At 41.7% G+C, this 14975-nt stretch overlaps 1 long non-coding RNA gene across 1 annotated transcript; it reads left to right on the top strand.

Annotated features, from left to right (window-relative positions):
• The first annotated feature begins 1311 nt into the window (after positions 1–1311).
• Positions 1312–14828, top strand: LOC145713330 (uncharacterized). The gene is made up of 3 exons (XR_014136394.1): positions 1312–1350; positions 5909–5981; positions 14266–14828. It is a non-coding gene; the product is annotated as an uncharacterized LOC145713330 (long non-coding RNA).
• The last annotated feature ends 147 nt before the right edge of the window (positions 14829–14975 follow it).

Below are 14975 nucleotides of genomic sequence, written 5' to 3'. Positions count from 1 at the left end.
GTGTGAGCAGCCAAGGGGCAGAGGGAGAGGGGGGAAAGAATCCTGTGCTGTCAGCCCAGAGCCTGATGCAGGACTTGATCCCATGAACTGTGAGATCATGACCTGAGCTCAGATCCAGAGTTGGACGCTGAACCAACTGAGCCACCCAGGCACCCTGACAACAGTGGTGCATTTTCTCTGGACACGAACTCTTCATTTGGAGGCCAAGTCTCTAATTTGCATTAGTGTTCAGCCTTGGTGTTATACATTCTATGAGTCTTAACAAAGGTGTAATGATGTGAATCCACCTTTGTGGTACCGTGTGAAAGAGTTCCACTGCCTGAAAAGTCCTCTGTGCTGTGCCCGTTTCTCCCTACATTCACCCCAACCCTTAGCTCCATAGCCTTGCTCTTTCCAGGTGTCATGTAGTTAGAATCATAGAGTGGATGTCTTTGAATGTTTAGAAAGTGAAAATATCCTGGTAATTGAATGTAGACATTCAAGATATTCTTTGCCCTTTGTTTTGTTTAGTTGCTCATCAGTAGAGGATCTGATGACCTCTGCCTTCCATGACAAAAAGTATGATTTCTCTAGATGTGTGTCACCTAATGGGGAGGGTTGAGAAAAATGACCTCATGAACCACTACAGAGCACTCACATTGGGATCATCCTCCTCTGTGATGTGCGGTGGGTCTAGATAGACTCTCTAGCAATGGAAGGAGACAGCCTCAAGAGGTTAGAACTATATCAAAGTGGAATGCCAAATCTTTCCTTCTTACGTTGCCATTGGAAATAAGACGAGGGAGAGTCTGTTTGCTATGGTTTGGCCATGCTGCAAAGTACAATAGCTATAGAGCACACTTTGTGAGGGGGTGTTTCCTCCTAAAACTGAAGAGTGTCTGTTGAAGAGCTGGGGAGGTTCTGCCGTGTTACAGCAAAACAAAGATACTCTCTTTCAACTCCTCTAGTACTGAAAGTCCAGAAAAATCATGCTAGTTTCAGTCTGACATTGTCAGCTCATGATAATCATTCTCCTAACGATACCAGTTTCCTCCAGTGTCACAGTGTCGGTCAGTGATGGCCATTGTAAACATCAGTCCCCCTGTAGGTGTCAAATTCTGATAAAACCCATTCTTGCTCTTGGTCAATATAGAGGAGAAAGTAAGATTTCTTAGTGCTTTAAGCCTACGAATGGTATAATTACCATTCAGTGTAGTGTGGTTTCCAGGTGTGGTCCCAAAGCAATACTTTTTAACAAATCATAAGCCGTACACTTGTAATTTTCCTCTATTTTTCGATTGTTGATTTAACATGTATTTTGCTTTCATCTTTAGGAGCAGATAAGAATGCTGAGGAAGATTCTATAGCCAGGTAGGATATTTATGGATTTGTAAAAATGACATTTGCTGGGGCACCCGGGTGGCTCAGTCGGTTAAGGGTGTGACTCTTGATTTCAACTCAGGTTTGTGAGTTCAAGCCCCCCGTCGGGTTTTGCGCTCACAGCCTCCTTAGGATATCTTTCCCGACTTCTGTGGGCACTCACTCTTAAAGTATAAAGGAATGAAATGAAATGAAACGGATAATGAAAGGAAAGGGAAGGGAATGAATGAACTGAAAATTATGTGTCTCCTAAGGGAACGCAGAGAACAAAAGCAGTTGTTGCGTGTTCTACACTGGACCAGACACTATATCCTATGGGTAACATCTGTTCAGTTATATAGTCATTGTATAGCTTTGCCAAGTAGCTGTGCTGTTGTAGCCTACATTTTATTACTTTGGCAACTGTGGTTCAGGGAGGTTGACGACTCGACCATGATTCCATAGTTAACGGGTAGCTGAGGGGCTTTGCCCATCAGCCCGTGAAGCTTCCACATCCATTCCCTGGTTCCTCAGCAGCACTGAGATGAGGATACAGATCCTAGGGCAGATCAACTCAGAATGTCAAAGGTAATGATGTCGGAACACTAATTTAGGGTTTGCTTAAGAACCCAGGTTAGTCCAAGCATTTGGCCTCATATATTTTACCACTAGTGCCAACCAAAGTCATTAGTGCAGTGGTAACTAGTCCCTTGTTTTTACCATCCGAGATTTTAGGGTGGTTGTCAGCTATGGCCATGGTGTCAAGGCTTTTCCATAAAAAGCAAGATGTCATCAGGCAACTCCTTACATGTAGTGATATCCCCTCTTCTTGAGACAAATGAGTTTTCTGTAAGGGAAGGATATTTAGTTGTAGACCATGTTACATTAACTAAACTCACTCTCTATTTCGAGGATATTGCTATATGATTCTCTGTTGCCTAAGTTCCCAGGCTGGTTTCCCTTTGGGCTAGTATCCTTGTCTAGTTCTAGGAATCTTTTCGGGTTTTTTTGGATTTTTTTTTTTCCAATGACTTTTTGTACTGTGTTTTTGCCTTTTGACTTTCTTCTCTTTTTTCCTTGGTATTTCTTCTTTTTTTTTTCCAATAATTTCCCTACTTCTGCCATTTAAGGACTCTCCATTATTCCAGAGGCCAAATCAAAAGCACTTAGAGTCTCCAGATTTAGGGAACCTCAGAGATTAATTCCTCAAAACACCCTCTGGTCCGTCAACCTATGTTTCACCTCCTTGCCCAATGGTTGTTTCCCTGGAGAATTGGAAACTCAAAAGAGATTGAAGTGACCTATTTGGATATGATAAGTGACAGAAATGCGATTTAAATTCTGGTTTTCTTTCTTTCTTTCCTTCCTTCTTTTTTGTCTTGATCTTGCAGGCAACTGTTTTAATAATAGAAGGCTGGGGAGTGGGTCTAATGAATAGAGTGAAGGAGGGTAAGAATCGAATTAGCAGAGGAGACCAGGTTTCAAGGAGAACAACACTGAGTTGGTTAGGAATACGAGTTTGAGAAAAGATGTCAGAATTTGGGGGGTTATGCCAAGTGAGATAAAGGTGAATGACAGGAATGAAGGACCCAGGATTAGGGGAGTTGTTTAGAAAGGCATATTCAAATAGAGAGTTCAAGAGGGTCGTGATCAGTTTTCTGCTTTTGTGTGTGTTGGTTTCATTAAAGGTGCGAGCATACCTCAGATTTTCTGATGAGAGAGATTAAAAATCATTTGAGCTTCTGGGAAGAGTCTGTTTACAGCAGATAGAAATATGATATCCCCTACTTCCACCCCAACTGAGGGAGGATAGCTTAGATCCTCTCAAGGAATTGGGGGTGGGGGTGAAGATTCCGAACATCAGAGATGTATGGCCCAAGGCAAGCTGTCTCCTCACTCCACCTCTTTTCCTAAATCTGTGATGCCCTTCCCATGTACTTGTAGGGCTGGGCAGGGGTAGGTCTGACTTGTGAAATCAGCAAGGGAGCTTCATCTGGATCGGTGGTAACATGCCTATGTTGAGGTGACTGTGTGGATGAGTGAGGCTCCCAATTCGCTTGTTCTCCAGGAGCAGGACATGGTCCCTACCCTCGGTCATTGGAGCCCATCCTTGTTGTAGGAGTGTATGGCTTCATAGGCTACAGATTGAAAGGTTGGGGAATGCCACAGAACCGTGCTGAAGAGTGATGTAGGAGTGGGAGCTCATAGGGAAGAAAATATTCAGGCAGCGTATAGAGAAATAGAGGCACAACTACCAGGACCATTTTGATCACAGTCTCCCTCCTTGGGTAGCTGAATGCCCCTGAAGGCTTGGAGTGTCTTGCTAGTTATTATGGACCTAAGTAAGGCAAGACCAGTGTGGGAACAAAGTTGGCCTTGGGAACTTTGAGTCTTTCAATCTCTAGTTAGTACTACCACTCATAACATAGAAACCTAAACTTCGATACGTTTACTTAAACGGAGGTCTACGTGACACACAATGTAATATGTGATGCAACAACTCTGGATGTTTCACCGTGATCGCCATAAGCGTAGCTCCCATCTGTTAATGTATGAGGCTATTACGATACCACAGGCTAGATTCCCTATGCTGTACCTTTGAGCCTTGTGATTTATTCATTCTATAACTGGAACCCTGAACTTCCCTCTCCCCTTCCCCCATTTTGTCCATCCCCCCACCTCCCCTCCCTTCTGGCAAGAGTCAAATCTCTGCATTTATGGGTGTGTTTCTGCTTTTGCTCTGTTTGTTCATTGATTCCCCTTTTTACATTCTACACAGAAGTGAAATCATAGAGGATTTGTCTTTCTCTGTCTGACTTATTTCACTTATCCTCATGCCATCTAGGTACATCCATGATGTTGCAGGTAGCAGGATCTCATTCTCATTTAGAGCTGCGTAATATTTCATTGTGTGTGTGTGTCTGCGTGTGTGTTTGTGTGTGTGTGGTATCCAAACAGTATTGTGGGTACTGGCGTACAAAATAGCCTCATTGCTCAGTGGAATAGAACCGCAAACCCAGGCATCAATCCACCACTGTATGGTCAGTTCATCTTCCACAAACAGGAAAGACTATCCAGTGGGGAAAAGGCAGTCTCTTCGCCAAATGGTGTTGGGACAACTGGACAAGCCACATGCCAAAGAATGAACCTGGACCAATTTCTGTACCATACACACAAATAAACTCAAAATGAATTAAAGACCTAAGTGTGAGGCTTGAAACCATAAAAAAAAAAAAAATCCTTGAAGAGAGCACAGGCCGTCATTTCTGTAACTTTGGCTGTAGCAACATTTTACTATTTATGTCTCTTGAGCCAAGGGAAATAAAACAAGAATAAAGTTTGAGGACTACTTCAACCTACAAAGCTTTTGCACAGTAAAGGAAAGAGTCAAAACTGAAAGGCAACCTCTGGAATGGGAGAACAAATTTGGAAATATTTGGCAAATCCAGTAAAGGGTTAGTGTTCACAATGTCTAAAAACTTGATTCATGTCAACATCACCCCCCTCCAAAAAAGCCCAGTTTACAAATGAGCAGTACACATAACCAGACACTTTTCCAATGACAACATACAGATGGTCAACAGACACATGAAAAGATGCTCCCCCAAACTACAACGAGATACCACGTCACACCTGTCAGAATGGCTACACTCCAAGACACAAGAAGCAAGTGTTTGCGAGGATGTGGAGACTAAGGAAACCTCTTGCACCGTTGGTGGAAATGCAAATGGGTGCGGCCCCTGTGGAAAACAGTATGCAGGTTCCTCAAAAAATTAAAAACAGAACTCTCCTATGATCCAGTAATTGCACTACTGGATACTACCCAAGAGAATACAAAAACAAGAATTCCACGGGACACACGCACTCCTGTGTTTATTGCGGCATTATTTCCAACAGCCAGCGCAAGCGTCCATTGACAGCTGAGTGAACGAAGAAGAAGCCCTATATGAATGTATGTGTGTGTGTATATGTATATCCACACACACACACACACACACACACACACACGCACACACACGCACACACACATGCACACACACACACACTGTAATATTACTCAACCATAAAACAATGCAATCTTGCCATTTGCAATCACCTGGATGGAGCCTGAGGGTAGTATGGTAAGCAAAGTCAGGGAAAGACAAATACCATATGATTTTACTCATGTAGCCCTTAAGAAGCAACAAACGAGCAAAGGGAGGAAACAAAAGGGGAGACAAACCAAGAAATAGGCTCTTACCTGCAGAGAAGAAACGGATGGTTGTGGAGAGGAGGTGAGTGGTGGGAGGGGTGAAAGAGATGATGGGGATGAAGGAGTGCCCTTGTCATGATGAGCACGGGGTGAGTATGGAGTTGGTGAATCACTATTTTGTACAACTTAAACTACTATAACTCTGGATGTTCCTATTACCGGAATTAAAATAAAACTTAATGACAAAACCAGAGGCCAACTTTTCATTATACCAAGAAACTTCGTGGAATAAACAGATAGGTGACCTTTCCCTTAACTTTTTTAAATTTTGTTTTTAAATGAATGAACATGTGTTTGTTGTATTTTTTTGCTCTAAAGGCTTTCCGACAAACCTGGTCCTGACGATTCATGGTCTACCTCATCTAGCCAAGACTTAGATTTTGGTACCAAGGTAAAGTACCCTCCTGTGAAACTCACTTTCCTGCTCTGAATTGAGTTTTCTCCCTTATTCACTCTGAAAATTTAAGAGGAGCCTGTGTATCATCATTTTATGTGTGTCATGGAAAGTTGGCAAGAACAAACCACTTTACAGATACATGACGCGTTGAATGTTTTGTTTTGTTTTGTTGTACTTTGGTAAATCCTACAGGTGGAGGCTGATAAAAGAATGGGCTGGAAAATATATAATGACCGTCAAATTATATTGGGACAAGCTTTCCCACAATGGAGGCAATATGACGTTTGCTTAAGGATAAGGATTCTTACTGTGATCGTAACATGACTGATAATACTCACGCCTAAATGAAACGTGATTGGGTCCAAGTATCTATTGTAGGTTGCCCCCCGCCCCGGGCAAGTTTTATTTTGGTGAGATACAGGATTTTCCTTTGGCTCTATCCTTTGTTCTACATTTAGAATAAAACCATATTAGAAAATGTAGAAATTTAGATGTTTACATTATTTCTCAACATTTACCTTACAAAGGTGTTCCCCTGTAGTTTTGAAATAACTCCATGAAGAGTAAGTTAAAATTGTGCATCTCCCCGAAGAATACGTATTTTGCTGAAAAGAGTAGCTCTATGGGCAGAGGCTCTTCATAGCCAAGGTGTCAAATTTCTAATTTCAGAAATCTTGCCCATTCTAGCTTTGAACACTATCTCCTCCTAGTCCTTGTGTCAGATTCTAAAATTTAAAGTTTCAGACATCTGATATTTATTTCAGTATTCATTTCAAAGCCCCTAAATCATGATAAGCTCCTGGAGGTTAGGAAACGCACTGGTTTGACTCCTGGAGCTCCTAAAATAAAGTCTTGCTTGGAAGAAGCAATGTCATGGTTTTTGAATGTGAACAAATGAGTAGGGAAATGGAATTCCGTAGAATGGAGTTTGAAAAGTAACAAAATACGCATGATATATCACAATTAAATATGTGAATTTAAAAAGTCAGGCTTCAGTTTATATTCCGTTTTAGTGTTTAACATGTATACACGCAAATGAATCCTATTGAGGCAATCAGGAGTTACATAAGAAAGAAGGTTACAGTATATTTTTAGTATCCTCCCATTGTGAGCTTAGAAGTGCAGGGAAAAAGTCGTCAGCCTTTGTTGGTTGAACCCCATCTGTGTCCCATTACCTACATCCTTTAAATGTTCCCATTTCTTCCTAGAATTCTCATTCCCAATTCTTTCTCCATAGTGAATGTTGACGTGTTAGGAACCTCTCTTTTTCTGTTCTTTTGTTAGTCTAGTAATAATTTCTAGCTTTTCGGAAGCGATAGATGCCAGGAATTGAACAATTTATTTATAGTGAAAAAAATTAAATTCTTTATTACAGTATTTATAACCAGATAACTGTAGAGTGATAAGAGTCAGTATTATTAGGGATATACTGTGAATCAAAGCCTCTCTTTTACATAAATATTATATACATAGATACATAGATGGATATGGATATAGATAGATAGATAGATAGATAGATAGATATAGATAGATAGATATAGGTAGAGATATATATAATATACACATATATACACATATATTTACACTTATATATAAATACACACTTATATGTATACATATTTATGTACACCTATACGTACACACACACACACACACACACACACACACACACACACATATATATATATATATATATATATATGTATATCACACATATATAAAGACATATATCTTTAAAAGGTTTAAAAGGGACTATTTTTCATAGTATATTCCCAATCCTACTTATGTACCTGTTGAAAAATGTATGTTGTTTCCACTTACCTTCTTTGGCTCACATTTTTCCTTTTCTTTTTTGTCTTAAGCTCATGCTTGATTGATTGGTCATTTGTTTTGTTTTGTTTTGTTTTGTTTTTTCCTTTTTCCCTCTTCTCAACCCATGCTTATTACGGTATTTTTAATTTTTTTTCAAAGTTTATTTATTTTTGAGACAGAGAGAGACACAGAGTGCAAGCGGGGTAGGGGCAGAGACAGAGAGACACACAGAATCCAAAGCAGGCTGCAGGCTCCGAGCTGTCAACACAGAGCTCAACGTGGGGCTGATAACCACAAACCATGAGATCATGACTCATGAGCTGAAGGTGGATGCTGAACTGACTGTGCCACATATGTGTTCCCCGCACCGGGCTCGTTTTTAATGGTTTACCCCTACCCTAATTTGTCCTTGCAGAAACTATTTCTTTAGTGTCTGTTCTTTTAGTACATCACTGTCTGTCAACTCCATTGTCAACATATTGGTTATGGAATTCTACTGTCTGTGTGTGGTTTCCATCCAGGGCTCGTTGCCCCACAAGGTTTATTATTCTTGTTTTTCTCTTTCTTGGAAGGGGCTGAGATAAATGTTTTTGAAATGTTTGCATTTCTCTTGGAAAGGGAGGGAGAGAGAGAAAGAATGAGCAAGTGCTCGTTGTTGTGATCTGACAATATGCAAGGTATGATCTCAGTCCTTTTATATTTGTGGAGGGCTGTTTTGTGACCCAGGATGTCACTTGGAGACATTGGAGAATGTTCTATGTGCACTTAAGAAGAATGTGCGTTCTACTGCTGTTGGATGAAAAGATCTTAATATATCGGTGTTGATATCCATGTATATAAATGTATATATATGAGGCCAATATATATCTATGTATATCTGAATACATCTGGTCCAATGACACATTGGATCTGTGTTTCCTTACTGATTTTCTGCCTTGACGATCCGCCTTTTGCCATGAGTGGAGTCTTAAAGTCGTCTACAATCATGGTATTTGTATGTATACATTTAATCATGTTTGTGAGTAATCGATTCATATGTGTGGGCGTTTCACTTTGGGGGCATAAACACTTGCAATTGTTAGCTCCTCTTGATGGATAGACCCCTTAATTATGATCCAATGCCCTTCTGAATCTGTTACTACAGTCTCTGGTTTAAAATCTAGTCTGTCTGGTGGAAGTGTGGCGACTCCAGCTTTCTTTTGACTTCTAGTAGCATGATAGGTGGTTCCCCATACCTTCACTTTGAACCTGGAGGTGTCCTGGGGTCTAAAATCAGTGTCTTGTTGACAACATATAGATGGATCTTGTTGTTTGGTTTTGTTTTGTGTTTTACCCATTCTGATTCCCTGTGTCTTTTGATTGCGGCATTGAGTCCATTCCCATTCAGAGTGATTAGTTAAAGATATGGATTTAGTGTCATTGTGTTATCTGAAGGTTTCATGCTTTTGGTGAGGCCTCTGGTCCTTTGTAGTCTCTGCTGCTTTCCACTCACAGAGTCGCCCGTTAGGATCTCCCGCAGGGCTGGTTTAGTGGTCATGAACTCCATTAGGTTTTGTTTGTCTGGGAAAGCCTTTCTCTCTCTTTCTGTTCTAAATGTCAGCCTTGCCTGGGAAGGGATTCTTCGCCGCAGATGTTCCCATTCAGCACATTGACCGTTTCCTACCCCTCCCTTCTGCCCTGCCAAGTTTCTTTGGACAGGTCTGCTGCTACCCTTATGTGTCTTCCCTTGTCGATTAAGACCCGTTTGTCCCTAGCTGATTTCAGAATCCTCTCCTTATCTTTGTAGTTTTCCAGTTTCGCTATGGCATGTCGTGGTGTTGACCTGGGTTTGTTGATTTGGAAAGGAATTCTCTGTGCCGCCAGGACTTGGATGCCCGTTTCCTTCCCCAGATGAGGGAAGCTCTCAGCTATAAGTTGTTCAAAAAAAACCTTCTGCCCCTTTCTCTCACTCTTCTTCTTCTGGGACTCCTAGGATCTGGCTAATATTTCATCTCACTGAATCACCTAGGTCTCTAGTACCTGCCTCGTGATCTAGTCATTTCCTTCCTTTCCTTTCCCTGCTTCATCTTTGTCCACAATTGTATCTTCTGTTTCACGGATTCTGTCTGCTGCTTCTCCCGTCCTTGCTGTCACTGCATCTAGTTTACTTTGTATCTCCTTTACACCATTTCATGTTCAGCGTTCATCGTGACGATTCCTTAGGTCCTTGATCTCTGAAGCAGTAGATTGTCTGCTGTCTTCTATGCGTGGTTTCAAGCGCAACTATGCGTCTTATGAGTGTCATTCCAAAAATGTGCTCACATATATGGTTTCTGTCTCTTTTGAGCCCTTCTCTGGCTGTCCTTTCTTCCCGGAATTTTTTTGAGGGGAATTCTGCGATTTCGTCGTTTTGGCTAGATTCCTGCCCTTTATGTGTGTTAATAGCTTGTTCTGTGTCCCACACCTGCGAGTACTACTGTAATAAAAAGACCCCCTACACTGTCCAGGGCCTGGCAGTTGAACAAATTTTTTTTGAGTGTGTTGTGTGCACTCTTTCGGTGCGTCTTTGGCTGCTGTTCTCGCTACTTGGAGTGGCGGTTTGGGCCTTCCAACAGGTGTGCTTTGATTTGTTTGTTGAAGTAATCCTGGAAAAAAGGGGAAGAAGATGGGGAAGAATCCTTAGCCCAAACAAAAAGAGAAATGACTGGAGTTGAAAAAAAGACCAGGAAGTGACTCAAAGGAGCTAGAGGGCTTAATCCAGAAAGAGAGGGAGGAAAATGAAGAAGGAGATCTAGAAAAGTATAGAGAAAATGCACAATCAAACAAACAAAGAACCAGAACAGAGGATCAAAGGAAAAAAATATATAGATATATCTATAGATATATCTGTGTATAGATATATAGGTATATATTAAGATATAGAGATAAATGTAGATATATAATTAGCTTTGACCCACGTCAACTCGAGACTACTAGGCTGTTTCCAAAGGGAGAAGGGGAAAGAGGAGAGTAGAAAGAGAAAAAAGGGAAAAGAGAAGAAAGGGAAAGCAAAGGAAAGAAAAGATGGGCGCCTGGGTGGCTCAGTAGGTGAAGCGTCTGACTCTTGAATTTGGCTCACGTCATGTTGTCGCTGTTGGTGGGTTCGAAACCCCCAACAGGTTCTGCAGTGAGAGCATGGATCCTGCTCGGATTCTCTCTCTCTCCCTCTCTCTGCATCTCTTCTGCTTGATCACTCACTCTCTCTCTCAAAATGAAGAAATAAACATTAAAAAAGAAAAGGAAAGACAAAAGAATAATAACTCAAACGAAAACAAACAAACAAACAAACAAACAAACTAAGATAGAAAACCGGAGGAGAGTTGTCTATTGGTGCCTGGGACTGGTGGCTGTGCTGGTCTAGAGCAGGGGCTATCTGGTCCCATCAGTGTCAGTCTCACTCCTATAGAGAAGCAGTTACGAGGCACAGAGTGTCAGGGTTTGGTGTAATGGGCCTGCCTTCACTGAGGCTCACTGTCCATTCCCTGAAGCCCCACGATGTTGGTCATGGGGAGAGACATGGCGACACCCCATCTATCCTGCCCACACGAGGTGTCTCAAAACTCACTGTTTAGGCTATCCTCACGGAATAGCCTGGGGAGCCGGCTTGCCTTGCTGCACAGTCCCCTGTGCCACCTGAGTACTGAGCTGGGATTCAAAACCCTGCAGGATCCCGCTTTGCTCGGACCTGGTAGTGGAGTTGCGCCACTCTGCCCAGTGGACAGAGGGCCTCTGGCTCGTGCCTGCACGGTCTTTTTCCCTTGGGCAGGGCAATACCTCCCCTTTCCACCATACTCAAGGTGTTCTCTCCCAGTGTAGCCCTGAGATTGCTACCAAGCCTAGGGGCGGCTCCCTCCCCACCAGGCATGGGAGGTGGTAGCTTTGGTCGAGAGAAAGTGTGGCCACCTTGAAAATTCTGTTTTTTACCCTCTACGGCTGTTTTCCAAAGTAGAAACTGGCTCTCTGGACCTCTCCTTGGTCTGTGGTCCGGACAGGCTTTCTCATATCCAAATGCACTTGCCACAGCCTCTCTCTCTCTACCTTCCTTTCGTTTCTCCACCAAAGGCCTTCCCCCACTGCATGCCTGTGCTGCCCATTTTATTTCTCCCAATTCTCATACACACCCTTCTGTCCCGCCAAGCTGTCACTCTGCACCTGCGGAGATTTTTCTGTCCCTCTGCAGCCTGTATTCCTGGTATTCCAAGTGTTGTGACCTCAATACTGCTGTGTTTGAGGGACAAGGGAAATTCTGATCCCCTCCCCTGCCATCTTAACTCCCCCCTCCACCTTTTGCTTTGCTTTTCGCAATTGCAAAGTTGGGTGCCTAATCGACTAAGTCACCCAGGCCCCCCAAAGAATACTTGTTTTCCATGGGAAGATGTTCAAAGGCCAATAAAATGGCCCTTGTGTCCAGAAAAGAATGGCAAAGTTAGAATGGGTTTTTGATGTTCTCATTTGGGGCTATAATAAGTTCCCGTAAGCTCTTAGCGATGACATCATAAAGGTATACATTTGACCCTTGAACAAGATGCGTTTGGACTGTGGGAGTCCACATACATACAGATTTTTTTCAATAAATACAGTACCATCCTGTAAACATATTTTCTCTTCCTTATGATTTTCTTTTGCATCTTGGTTTTTTTTTTTTTTTTAATTATTCATTTTGGGAGAGAGAGAGAGGACAGAGCACGTGAGTAGGGAAGTGGGGGCAGAGAGAGAATTTTCATCAGGCTCCACACTGTCAGCGTTCAACTCAGGAAGTATAGATCATGACCTGAGCCAAAGTCAAGAGCCTGACCCTGAACCGACAGTGCCACCCAGCACCCCTTCCTTACGAGTTTCTTAGTAACCTTTCCTTCAGTTTATAGTGTAAAAATACAGTATGTAATACATATAACAGGGAAAACATGCATTAATCGACTGTGTATATTGTTGGTAAGCTCAGCATTCCGTTATCCTAACTCTGACCTCCCATGCTCAGTTTACAGAGTCAATGGCCAAACTAGGCCGAAAAGGTAGATTAGACCTAGAGAGCATATACAAGCGATTCTGCTTTAATGTTCTGGTTTTCAATACATATATACTTTTTGATTTTTAAGTGTGATTGCTTTTAAAGTAGGAAATTCAGTAGGAATTTTTGTTTTTTTGATTTGGTTTTGAGGTTTCAAAAGATATTTGTGGATTTTCGAGGGCATGGCCATCAGAGCCCGTAACCCTTGCTTTGTTCAAGGGCCAACGGTATAGTGATTTGGTACTTTTGAGATCTTCTCAGTGAGATTAGTGTAAATGTTTTGACCTTAATTAATTGGTCCTTGTATACTGAGTACGTACCAAGCAGTTAGCTACTGAGTGTACAAGCGGAGGGTTTAGGTTGTTGTGGTCGGAGCAGAAAAGTAAGTCAACAGCAATCTGTTATAAGTCACTATAAAGGCTTCATCGGTAGGGAATGGACGATGTTAGTTGAGAGAATATTGGGGGCGTTTGTAGTGAGGATGAGGATGAGAGTGGGAGTGGGAATTTTGGTAGTCAGAAAAGATCTGAGAGTGGCAAAAGGTGCCAAGTGAAAGATGAGAAGGACCAGTCGTGTAGACCGTGGCGAGGGACATTCTGGACAGAGAGGACCACGGATCATCATTTTACTCCAACGTCTTAGAGTGACCAAGCTGTAGGAAGGCTCACTCCATCATCATCATCATTATTATTGTTGTTGTGTGTAAAAAAGAAAATGTGCATAGTGAAATGAGTGCTTGGCACATTTTAGGTGACTAAGACATACATGTTCTTATACTTGCCGTTTGAATGCTTACTACACATTCTGAAGAGTTCCATACCTATATCTACATTGTTTCTGCTACTAGTTCATCATAATTTTAAGAAAAGTTTTTCTTACTACTTTGCCATTCGATCCAACCCTTCTTTCGTCAAGAAAAAGGTCAAGCCTCTGTTTACCTAAACGAAGCAGCAGCTACGACAGTGTTTTGTTGATACACAGCATGATATACTCCAAAGTTTCTGATCATGTGAGGTATGAATTGACACTGAAACAAATGTCTGCCATTTTACTAGAAGCAGTTTTCATTTATAGCAAGTACACTTTTAAAGATTTTGTTTCAAAACTTATTTCACATGTCCTTTTATTTTGGTCAGGAATGCAAAGGAAGGGGTTTTGTTAGTTCCTTTTTGAAATCTGCATACAAGCCAGGCTTCTGCCTTTGAAAGTATTTATTCTGGCCTTCCATGATCAGTTTAGAGAGTCAATAGCCAAATGAAGATTCAAAGGGACGCTGAATCAAGAGAGCATATATGAGGTTTTGTATTTAAATGTTTTGGTGTTCAATACGGTTTTCTTATTTGCAAGTCTGATAGTTATTAAAATCATAAATTCAGATATTTTCTTGGAAAAGGATTAGGAAGTCTTCACGCAACTCATTACTGATGCTACTTTTAACAGTGTGTGTCTGAGAAGCCCAACAAAGATGTTCCTCATGTCTCTGGAGCTGTGGATCAGAAAGGGCAAAGTGTATTAAATGGACAAGTAGAAGGTAAGAACTGTATTTTATTCAAAGGTCATTTGACAGAATGTTGATTTCAAACAGGAATACTGATATATTCTAATATCTAAAGAAAACGGCCTGTTAAGTGCATAGGAAAGAGAAAGAGATGTGAAAAGGAGATAAGTTGCATATCGTATGTGGTGTCAGCAACAGATTAAATTGAGAGTGCCACCAAAGGACCTAAATGGCTAGTTCCCTTTCAACACACTGGAAGGCCTAAGGAACCTCAGGAAAGAAGAGACGAGCCAAACAGGGAATGATGTGAATGGCGGAGACTACAGGGAGTAAATGAAGGAAAGTAAGCCGGTGTGTATTGTGTTTCTACTGGAAGGTGGTAAAATACACTAGTCCTTTAAAGGGAAGAGCAGACTATTTGAAGTGCAGCAACACTATCAGGTGAGCTTCTCGTACCAGAATTTGTCAGAGTAGTATCCCCAAATGTCCCCACTCTTACTGTGATCCTCACTGTTGGCAAGACATTAAGGACTGACCTAGCTGATGATGCAGAGTTATGTCCTAACTACCATGGGTGAACGAACATAAGCATTTGTAGTCAGTGATAAATGTATATACGTTAATGCCATATAAAATGGGGGTACTTCATACG

Source organism: Panthera onca, chromosome F1 (assembly GCF_046562875.1).
Source record: "Panthera onca isolate mPanOnc1 chromosome F1, mPanOnc1 haplotype 2, whole genome shotgun sequence".
In the NCBI taxonomy this organism is placed as follows: domain Eukaryota; kingdom Metazoa; phylum Chordata; class Mammalia; order Carnivora; family Felidae; genus Panthera; species Panthera onca.
Note: the sequence above shows the minus strand (reverse complement) of the source record. Positions and strands in the feature narration are given on the sequence as shown.